The 11029-nt window shown below is 47.9% G+C and overlaps 1 non-coding gene across 1 annotated transcript; it reads left to right on the top strand.

The window, feature by feature from the left end:
- The first annotated feature begins 10584 nt into the window (after positions 1-10584).
- Positions 10585-10655, top strand: TRNAG-CCC (transfer RNA glycine (anticodon CCC)). The gene has a single exon. It is a non-coding gene; the product is annotated as a tRNA-Gly (tRNA).
- Positions 10656-11029: the final 374 nt, after the last annotated feature.

Below are 11029 nucleotides of genomic sequence, written 5' to 3'. Positions count from 1 at the left end.
TCTTGGAGCAACAAACACATTTCTTGGAGCAACAAACGGCTATAAGTTCGCGCCCGGCGGTCATCTCGACCATTGGGCACGGCGGCTGTACCAGCATGCGGACCGTCTGTAATCCGTTCCTGTTTATTGTACAGGTAAGAAAGCAGTATGGAAAATGTGTTCGCTCTGATGATCCCTTTTTGCTGGTGCTGCCGTGCCCATGGCTCAGTTGTTTGTTTTGCCGCGCTGAAACTGTACTGAGGAAGTTATTGTTACTGTGTGGCGATATTGAGATGAACCCAGGCCCGGGTCTGGAGCAGATTGCCAAAATGTTAGCAGACATAGCAACTGATGTTAAAGACATCAAAGAAAAGCGATTATCAGATATTGAGAAGAAGCTTGATGCCCTATCTGGGCTTGAAGGGAAGGTAAATGCCTGTCAGGAGCAGCTGTCTTCGTTGGCAAAAACAATAAGTGTTCTAGAAACTAAAATCGATCAACTGGAAAACCATAGTCGCCGGTCAAATCTAATCGTTTATGGTCTTCTCGAGGGAGCAAATGAAAACAACGAAACGCTTGAAAGTGCCGTAAACACAGGCATTCTTAAAGATATCATGAAACTTGAACCTGTCGGTATCGAGCGTATTCATCGTATAGGTAGACCTGAAACTGGCAAAGTTAGGCCAGTCATTTTCAAATTGCTTGATGGGCGAGACAAAGCTAGAATACTTAAAAACGGGTCCAAACTTAAAAATACCACGCTAGCTATCGGGGAAGACTTTTCTCCGAAGATACGAGATATTGGAAGAAAGCTTTGGGCAAGTGCAAAAGCTAACCGAGATAACAATGAGAAAGTAAACTTAGCATTTGATAAACTGTATATCAATGACCAGGCGTATGTCTGGGACAGTGATAAAAACGAAAGAATTCCGGTAAAAAAAAACGACGGAAGCAAAACCCGCCCATGACCAGACGGTATGCCCAATCACAGAGTCACACGTAGGAAAACAACTCGCATTTTCTTCAAAAAATAATTCAACGAAAAGTAAATTTTTCGTTACCGGTCAGCAGGGCGTTAAACAAAAATGCCTTCGCTTGGTTAACATAAATGCCCGAAGCGTCAATAACAAAACTGAACTAATGGAAATTGCCTTACTTCAACACGATCCACATGTAACAGTTGTGTCTGAGACGTGGTTGCTCCCCGAAATAGCTGATGATTATGTATTTCCGCCCTCGTATAAGGTGTTTAGGAAAGACAGAACTACAAGGGGAGGTGGAATAGCCATACTTGTGAAAGAAACACTGCAGGCCTCATTAATTGGTTACATTGATGACTTAGAATGGGTATGCATTAAGCTGTCTTGTTGGAGCCACATTTTCATCTTGTATGCACTTTACAGACCCCCAGAGGCTGCGTTCGAATCCATGAAAAAGTTAGCTGAACATATGTCTCAATTTTGCAACAACAAAATTTTGTTAGCAGGTGATTTTAACCTACCTTCTGTTGACTGGGAACGTTATACGACAGGACCATTGTACAAAAAAGAGACTGAGATTGTGTTTAACATCATGCTAACCCACAACTTGATGCAAGTTGTGAGGGAGCCAACTCGTGTGCATGGATCCTCTAGTTCAATTTTGGATTTAGTATTTATAAGCCGTGAACTCGAGCTGCACTCTGTTTCAGTAGAACAGGGCCTGTCCGATCATAAATTGGTTACAGTCTCTTTTCCTCTTAACAATTTTCCAAGTACTAAAAAAATCTTCAGTGCGTACCTTTAAAGATTACTCGCGAGCAGATGAAGTATCTATAATAGAATACATGGAGTCGTGTTTTGCTGTCTTTGAGGTGGGCGATGTCGAGACAATGTGGAATCAATTTAAAGAAATGTGTCATCATTGCATCAATCGTTTTATACCGAATAAACATAAAAAAGTGCACCAAACAACTCCCTGGATAACGCGAGATATAATTCACTTAAAACGAAAGATAAAACGCTTAAGGCAGAAGCATGCGCAGTCTCGTTCCCTCTCAGTCCTCAAAGACAGCCTTGCACGGGCTATACGCTCATCCAGAGATAGCTATTTTAAGACGCTACTACCCAACTTCATAAAAACTGACCCGACTAAATTCTGGAATTACATTGGTGACAGAAAAAAACCTCTCACCGAAATTGCAATTGATAGCGTGATTGTAACCGATCAAAGAAAGATTGCTGATCATCTTAATGCGTATTTTCAAAGTGTGTTTTCCGGCTCTAGTGTTTATGTTCCAAACGGTAGAGTGTTCGACCCATGCGAAGTCTCTTTCGTGTCTTATTCTGGTGTTTTTTCGATGCTTCTGAATCTTAAATCTAAAAAGTCCTGTGGACCTGATAATCTCCCAAATATGTTCCTAAGAAGATATGCCGAACATGTCGTTAAATTCCTGCATGAAATCTTCCGTTTTTCATTGTTGACATCAAAGCTACCATGTGACTGGAAAGCCGCACGCATAAGTCCTGTATTTAAGAAAGGTGATCGCTTGCGCCTCAAAATTACCGACCCATATCCTTGACCTCACCCTGCTGCAAATTAATAGAACACATAATTGCTACACAAATTGGAAATTTTTTGACTCAACATTCAATCCTGACCAATTTTCAACACGGCTTTAGAAAGGGATATTCGACAGTGACGCAACTAGTTACAATAATCCACTCATTTGCACTTAACCTGGATAACAATAGGCAAACTGACATAATATTTTTGGATTTCAGTAAGGCATTCGACAGGGTTCCACACGACAAATTGATCTTGAAACTTAAATGTATTGGCCTTCCCGAAATCCTTGTAAACTGGATTGCTGACTATCTAAATAACCATGAACAGTTTGTTGCTATTAATGACCAGCGTTCGCAGTCTCTACAGGTCACATCAGGTGTACCCCAAGGAAGCGTCCTAGGGCCATTGCTTTTTCTTCTATACATAAATGATATTGTAAATGTCATCACCCCTTCTGTACAAATTAGATTATTTGCAGACGATTGTGTTTTGTTCCGGGTTATTAACTTTTTAGATGATCAAAACGAACTTAACTCAAACCTTCATAATATTCATCTGTGGTGCAATGAGTGGGGAATGATCCTTAATGCAGAAAAGAGTGTCTGCATGCGTTTGACACGTAAGAAAGTTTCACTAAATACTACGTACCAGCTTGGGTCTTCAACTCTTAGAGAGGTTACAAGCTACAAATATTTGGGCCTAACTATAACTAGCAATTTGTCCTGGAATATGCATATAGACAACATATGTTCAGCTGCCTTTCGGAAACTTGGTTTTCTAAGACATAAACTGCGTACCTGTCCTGCCAATGTAAAGCTTCTTAGTTATTATTCTTTTATACGACCTAAACTGGAATACGCCAGCATTGTATGGGACCCTTACACTAAGCTTAATATTAACAAACTTGAGCGGGTTGAAAGGAAAGCTGTTCGGTTTATATATTCAAAATACTTACCGTCGGATTCACCTTCCGCGCTGATGTCTGCCAACGACATTCAGACCCTTGAATCCCGCAGACGCGAACAACGGCTGGATTTCCTTCAATTATTACTTAATCAAAAACTCGCAATCGATTCATCGCCTTACTTATCTTTTCTGTCAACAAGGACCACACGACATCATCATCCCAATTTGCTAACCCCATTTTTTGCGAGAACCGATGCCTTTATGTATTCCTTTTTTTCCGCGAACAGTGTCGGACTGGAACAAGTTATGCGAACCTCATTCATTGTAACGTATGTGTAACGTATTGTAAAGTATGAGGTATGCAATGTATTGTCGTTGTTTGGCGTAAGTTAATACTTGTGTTGTGGAACACAGTGTAATGTAGTGTTGTAGAACCGGGTGTGTTGTTGCTTTGCATATTGAAGTTTATTGTAGTGTATAGAGCGAACCGTGATGTTGTTACATAACGAAGTGTATTGCAGCGTGTAAAACAAAGTGTGTTTTTCGTATGATGTACGTCATTACGCCTGTGGTATACATGACGTGCCCTTCCTGCTTGGACCACTTAGTGTCCGCAGTATGTATTAAATAAATAAATAAATAAATAAATAAATTTCATGTTTTCATCTTCACTTTTCGCGTGTGTGAAGTGCGAAAATTTTTCCGTTTTAATCGTCAGTAATTTAACACATAACATACGTCGGTGACTATACAGAAAACTTTGATCATATAAGAAATTAAAAAAATATGGACAACGTCTTATCTAAAAATTAGGTTCACAATACATAAGGTTGACGTAGGCAATCTCATAAAAAATACGCTTTTAAATGGGCCAACAATAGCTGCTTACCGTCGTTGCTGTGCTTATCGTCGGGTGTTTTGGCTTCCATCCAGCCGTCCTCCAACCGTACAAAACTTATTACCAAGCGCACAGATTCAGTCTCAACGATGGCAGAAGATTTATAGTTTCATTTTTATTCTTAGGCTGTTCTTTACACGTAAGAGCCGTCAAAGCTCCCAAGGAAACGCCCGTAACATGTACGAGTCCTTACGCATTCGTCTGGCATTTTTATGCACCGATATATTACTATGGAAACGAAAATGATAGATGAAACCTTAAGAGACCAGAAGAGAGCAGAGTGGATCAGGTAACAAACCAGGGTTAAGGATATCGTAGTTAAAATCAAGATGAAGAAGTGGACATGGACCGGGCATTTGGCGCGTAGGCTGGTAATTAAGGGAAACTAACTGGATTCACTGAGAAGGCAAATGCACGAAGGGGAGACAGAAAGTTAGGTTGGCAGACGAGGTTAGAAAGTTTTGCGGGTATAAAGGGGCAGCAGCAAGCACAGGACCGAGTTGATTGGCGGATCATGGGAGAGGCCTTTGTTCTTCAGTGGATTTAGTCAGGATGATGATACTACTATCAAAACAGATGCAAGCAACATTGTATAGCGTCGAAAGCAACACGATCCGGACACATGCCTCCAACATGGCGCCAAGTCGGTGGCTTCGTCAAACGTCCGACAGGTGGCAGTAACTTTGCATAAGGTCTGTGTTGAAATGAGGCCTAACTGGCCGCTCTCGTCGTAGCTGCTCAAACAGCACCAGCGCGGACGCGTAGTAGTACCAGCTGTGGACGAAAGGTGGCGCCCCCCTTCTACACCTGGGTGCGATGGCGAAGAGGGCGAAGAGGAAAGAGCGGGAGGAACCAATGGTACAGTGTGAGAAGTGTCGGAGATGGGCTTACCTAGATGAGACGAGCTTTCCATCAATGGAAGCAGCAGATGCCGCAGAGTTTGTATGCAACCTCTGCAGCACGATAGAAGTGCTTCAGGCAAGGATGCGTGCTTCGGAGACTGAGATTGACACACTTCGAGGAGTGATCTTGGCGGTAAAGGAGCAATTGCGAGAACCGCTGAGAGCTGCCGAGCACAGCTGTCCTTCCCGGCCGGTACTGACTGCATCCACAGCAGCGCAGACGCATTCGGTGGATGTCCTGCAGGAAAGGGATCAAGCGGTGGTGGAGTCGGAGGGTGGCCGGCCACTGCAGTCGGGGCAGGAGCAGTTGAGCTATGCGGTCGTTGAGTTGAGCTATGCGGTCGTTGGTGAACAGAGCGGCGAGGGTGCGCAGCGGGGTGGCGGCAGCTCCTCTCATACCACCGGCGAGGCGCAGGGTCTTCCCGAACGGACCCACGAGACGGGTGGCGTCGGCGAGACAATGAATCTGAAGCACGGGACTGCTGCTGGACTCGACGGGAGCAAAGCTGACGACCAGTCTCTCACAAACGCTCAAAATAATGAACAAAGACCGGGAAAGTGGAAGAAAAACAAAAAGGCTGCTTGCCGCTACACACCCGAGGTCCTAGTCGTTGGTGATGGCAATGCTCCAAGAATCGCGGGTGAGCTCCGAAGAATCTGGGGCAACAGTGTGCTCGTGAGGCAGGTCTCGGAGCGCAGGATGACGGCGGACAAACTGCAGCACCTGCTTCAGAGCCGCAGTGAAGGGGAAGGCCACAGCGCACAGCTGGTGGTCGTGCACGTAGGGGTCCACGATGTTCTCAAAGGAGTGCAACATGGAGATATTGCCCAGAACATCCGGCAGGCGGTGACACCGTATGCGAAGAGGCTGGTCATCTGCTCCGTCCCTGAAGTTAACACGAGAGGCAAGGCAACGCAGGCAAGAGCAATGCTCCTAAACGCAGAGCTAAGGAAGATGAGTGGAGCCGTAAAGGCAAAGTTTGTCGACCTCTCTAGGATGCTGGCAGGAGAAGGACGACTAGCCCAGGACGGCATTCACTACCTGGCACATACAACACGTGAAGTTGCGACCCAGCTGGTCCAGGAGACACGAAATTTTTTAGGACTACGCGAGCCTCACAGGAACAGGGGCAAGCCAACTCGCAGACCACCTCCAAATATAGGATCGAGAGTCCCCATGCCCGCCCTGGAGATACACTCCCCATCCCCGGAACCACCCAAGACCACAAGCGTGATCACCCACCAGGGGGAAATCAGGGCCGATGTACGGACCACCCCAGGGCAAACCCTCCGCGAACACACCCAGCCGGTTTACGCAGCAAACATGGCACAGCTAGCACCTTTGAGCACACCCCGTCCACCGGGGACGAGTTTGGCTCCGCCAACATGGGGGCCACATCTGGGCACTGCACACCCTACGAAGACCCCGTGGCAAGCATTCAGGCTCAGCGCAAGCCCCGAGCTGTATCAAATGGTTGGGGAAATGGTCCGCCAGCAAATGATGCGCCAAATAATAATGCCGAGTCAAACCACCCAATGATTCTGAAGAGCCGTCGAAGACACCACCACCGCAAACGCACAACCACCAATGTAAACGTTGGTTTTCTCAATCTTCATGGGGCGAGAAAGGCAGCTAAGTGGGCTGAGCTGTATAAGACGCTGAATAGCGAAAAGATCGCTCTGTATGGTGTGGTGGAAACTCACCTACGAGAGTTGGAAGAGCCACCAGTTGACCCCGAATGGCAGTGGGTGGGCTGCAATCGTACAGGGGATTGCCGCAAAGGAGGCGGCGCTGGTGTGCTGTGGCGCAGCAATACAGCCTGGATGCCAATGAAGGGTCCCTGTGCCGAGCACATTTGGGTTTCTGGGACTATTCTTGGTGAGCCAGTTCTCTTTGGTGTGGTGTATTTAACGGTGGCTAGTGGACCACATGACGGTAACGACAAAGTCCTACAGTGTATCATTGAAGATGTGAAACGGTGGGGTGCAGACCGCGAGGTGTTGTTGATGGGAGACTTTAACGGACACATCCCGGCCACTGACGGGTACTTGGATTACAATGGGAAGCTGTTGTTGCAATGTGCGGAGCAGCTCTCTTTGGAAATCGTTAACCTTCGCACTGACTGTGAGGGATGCTTCACATGGTGCGCTCGTACCAGCCGCTCTACCATAGACTATGCTCTGGTGACTGCAAAACTGGCCGCTCGCATAGCACAAGTGCATATTGATGAAGAGGGCCAGTTCAGCCTTGGAAGTGACCATAATCGCATACGGCTGTTGTTCTCTAAGGGCGGCTTTCGAACAGGCTGCATGTCACCTCCACCCAGGCGTGGCATGTACTTGCCGAGCAAGTCCGTGGAGAGGGTCGCCAAGGATTTTGAAAGTAGTCCTCAACGGCGGGAATCCCGCTCGTACAGTGAGTTCATGCGCGCACTGGACGCTGTCATGCGTACCCAGATGGTCCAGGAGAGGCCGGGACGCAGGCCACAGAACCCATGGTGGGACAAAGAAGTGGAGGTGGCGTGGAAGGAGCGCCGCCAAGCAAATCGGGAACATCGAAGATTTGTCAAAGGCCTTGACACTGAGGTATGTGCAGAGAAGTGGGCTGTGTATCTGGACCGTAAACACAAGGTACAGACCCTGATTCAGTGCAAGATAGCAGACTACAACCTTAGGCTGATCCAGTCCATCAGACAGGAAGGAAGATCTGCAGCACACAAATTTTGGACATACATTAGGTCCTTGGACAGAGCCCCCCCCCCGCCACCTCCTCTCATAGATGCGGCAACGGGGCAACCAGTCGGAGAGCCCTGTGAATACATTGCACAGCACTTCTCCCGGATTTTCGGGACCTCAGACTTGAATACAGACACCACCCTTAGTAAAGAGGAGGCAATCAGTCCTAATACCGAACGCCCCCCAAGCCAAACAGAACCACCCTGGGCCCTCTCAAGGTTCACAGTTGAACGGGCGTTGAAGCGGATTAGGGCTGGAACGGCCACTGGTCTGGACGGCATGCCAGCGCGCGTACTAAAGTGCTTGGGAGAAGACTCGAGGGAACAGCTCGCAGAGATCCTCACGGCCATCATCGAAGGCGAGCCCATCCCTAAAGAATGGCATGAAGGGAAGGTGATTCTTATCCCCAAAAGGGGCGGAGATGCGAGGAACATAGAGGACTACAGACCAATAACGGTCACCAGTGTTATGTATCGCTTGTTCGCGGGGGTCATCAAAGCATGGATGAGTGGCTGGGCGGAAACCAAGGGACTACTGACCGAGCTTCAGAATGGCTTCAGGCCAGGCAGACGTCTGGATGACAATCTGTTCGTCGTCACACAGTGTGCAGAAATAGCTCGCAGGGAAGGGAGAACGCTGTTGTGCTGCTTCCTCGATGTTGAAAAAGCGTACGATAGCGTGCCGCACGGTCCTCTCTTTGCATGCCTGTCTGACCTTGGACTGCCCCGGCTGCTAATCTCCACTATACAACGGTTGTACAGTGACAATGTAGTGAGTGTGCAGTTGGGTGCCATAACTACTGGCCCAATTCATGTAAATAAGGGTCTGAGGCAGGGCTGCCCACTGTCACCATTGCTGTACATTCTATACGCATCCAGAATAGAGCGGGCCTTGTTGAACTCCAACCTCGGATTCAGCATGCGTTTCAGCACAACTAGTGCTGAAGAGAACTTCCACCTGCCTGGTTTGGCATTTGCAGATGATCTGGTGGTTATGGCAGAGAGTAACCAGGAGTTGCAATCCCTCCTCGACATCTGCCAGACGGAACTCGCGAGTCTTGGACTTCGATTCAACACTAAGAAATCGGCGGTTGTCCGTCTAACTGGAGGGAGTACTGATGCAGCAGCGTTGACTTTAGGAGGAGAACTGCTGGCCACACGCAACGATTACAGATACCTGGGCGTCACCCTGTGTGTGGATGCAGCAAAATATAGTCTACACGAGACTGTGATTCGACAGACTGCGTTGCAGGCTCAACGAATCCTTCGTCGCCGATGCCTATGGGGTTGCAACCGATTTCAGATGATCCGGGACCTGTGGAAGATGGTTCACGTGCCGGGCCTGACGTTTGGAAACGCGGTAGTGTGCATATCGCCAACGACACGGGAGTGGTTGGAGCGTCAGCAGAGAGAGGTCGGCCGTGCAGCGCTCGGTTGCCATTATCGAGTGGCCAACGAGGCGATTCAGGGAGACGTCGGATGGTCCAGCTTTGAAGCTCGGGAAGCCGCCAGCAAGATTGCCTATCGGGGTCGTCTCACGCTCATGCGACGCACTCGATGGGCGCGCCGCGTGTTCGAGTACCTTTCGGCAACATGCTTGAGGACTGACTGGACACGACGACTCTACCAGCTGGAGAAGAAGTATGGCTTCTTTGCAGAAGCCAGTCCTATTGAAACAGCAGCCAAGTGGACGGTCGAGGTCCGCATGCGAGTCAGAGAAGCAGAAGAAACCCGATGGCGAGAAGCTATGGAGGCGAAGTCCACTCTCGAGTGCTACAGGAAACACCAGGACAGCATCTGTGGGTCGCGCCTCTATGACAATAGCATTGGCAGCAGCCTCCTGTTCGAGGCGAGAGCTGGGGCTCTTCGCACTCTGGAGTACCGCAGAAAGTTTGATGCCACTGTGGTCAGCAACCTGTGCAGAGTTTGCGGCGTAGCGAGTGAGACACAGGAGCATCTCGTCCTTCACTGCAGGAGTCTCCCAACTTCTCAGGTGGAGGGTGCAACCCTCCCACAGGCGCTCGGGTTTCAAAGGCTTGATGAAGATGGAAGCAGCGACAATGGGGGGGGACGGTACGCGGTCGCAGCCACGAAAAGGCGGCTTACTGAGTGGTGGGCAACTATACGGCGGACTTAGGACCTAGACCACTGTGTGCGCGTCTCTTGCCTGTGTCGTTCAAGAGTGTGGATCCTTTTCTTGGTCCTTTCTTTTTTCTCTGTGCTTTTTGTTTTTCTTTTCCCACTTTTCTTTTTGAGGCCAGGACACTGAGTGTGTTCCCCCGTTGCAAAGGGGCCGGCCGCCATCACATCATCATCATCATCATCATCATCGTCTCTAGTGAACACAGATATATATTTGGGTCATTCTATGTCAAGTTTATTTGATCAATTTTCGACCATATCCGACCATTCTGAAAAAAAAAAGAAATTGTGCAACGATATGTGAATGTGAGAAGTAGTTACTGAGTCGGAAAAATTCGCAAAAAAAATGTGTTACTAGGGGGCGCTTTTCCCACAGAATGCAAAACGTTTTTTTTAATAGTTCAAAAAAACAACGTTTTTATCGAATATAGACTAAATACGAAGTTGCTTGGTGTAGCCACTAGTACGCCAAAGTGCGCCGCTGGTGTAGTGGTATCATGCAAGATTCCCATTCTTGCGACCCGGGTTCGATTCCCGGGCGGCGCAATGCGTTTTTTCTTTTAGTGTTCTACTTTTTTTTCTTTCTTTTTTTCTTTTTGCGGTTAGAGTGGGTACAGGGCCGGGTTGTTTAGTTACTGTGACATCAACCGAGCATAAAGTTGTTAAAGCGCACAAACTGACGGCGAGGGTATGGTGTCTTGCACATCTTGTGGCTCGAACAAAATAGTGAGCCTCCTGCTGTGCGGCAGGGCAGCACTGGAGAACTCCAAGTGTTAGCTTCTTTTCGGACATCAAGCAGATGTGGGGATTCTCGGTGCGCAAATGAGCGTCATAAGCGTGATTACGTTTACTTGCAGTTCACAGGGCTTCCTAATCGCTCCCATCCTGAAAAAAAAAAAAAAAACTAAAGCCACACATTA

This window comes from Rhipicephalus microplus, unplaced genomic scaffold (genome assembly GCF_043290135.1).
Source record: "Rhipicephalus microplus isolate Deutch F79 unplaced genomic scaffold, USDA_Rmic scaffold_67, whole genome shotgun sequence".
In the NCBI taxonomy this organism is placed as follows: domain Eukaryota; kingdom Metazoa; phylum Arthropoda; class Arachnida; order Ixodida; family Ixodidae; genus Rhipicephalus; species Rhipicephalus microplus.
Note: the sequence above shows the minus strand (reverse complement) of the source record. Positions and strands in the feature narration are given on the sequence as shown.